Genomic DNA, 237 nt, shown 5'->3' on the forward strand with positions numbered 1-237 from the left:
AAAAAACTGATCAAATCAAAGAAAAATCTACTCGATGTTATTTGAACATGCAGGCTAAATCTTTTGTTTTTATTCACAAAAGTATCTAAGCAGCACCTCTTACGTAATAGGGACATGCGTCTTCCAGTACGTTGGACAATATGCGATTTTTGTATGTCAATTTTAAAGAGACTCGGTCTATAGATTTGACTGATTTTTTATGAACAATTTCTTTTTGCAAACAAATTGTGGACGATT

Source organism: Saccostrea cucullata, unplaced genomic scaffold, assembly GCF_032062105.1.
Source record: "Saccostrea cucullata isolate Sc308-1 unplaced genomic scaffold, CSIRO_AGI_Scuc_v1 ctg3361, whole genome shotgun sequence".
NCBI classification, from domain to species: domain Eukaryota; kingdom Metazoa; phylum Mollusca; class Bivalvia; order Ostreida; family Ostreidae; genus Saccostrea; species Saccostrea cuccullata.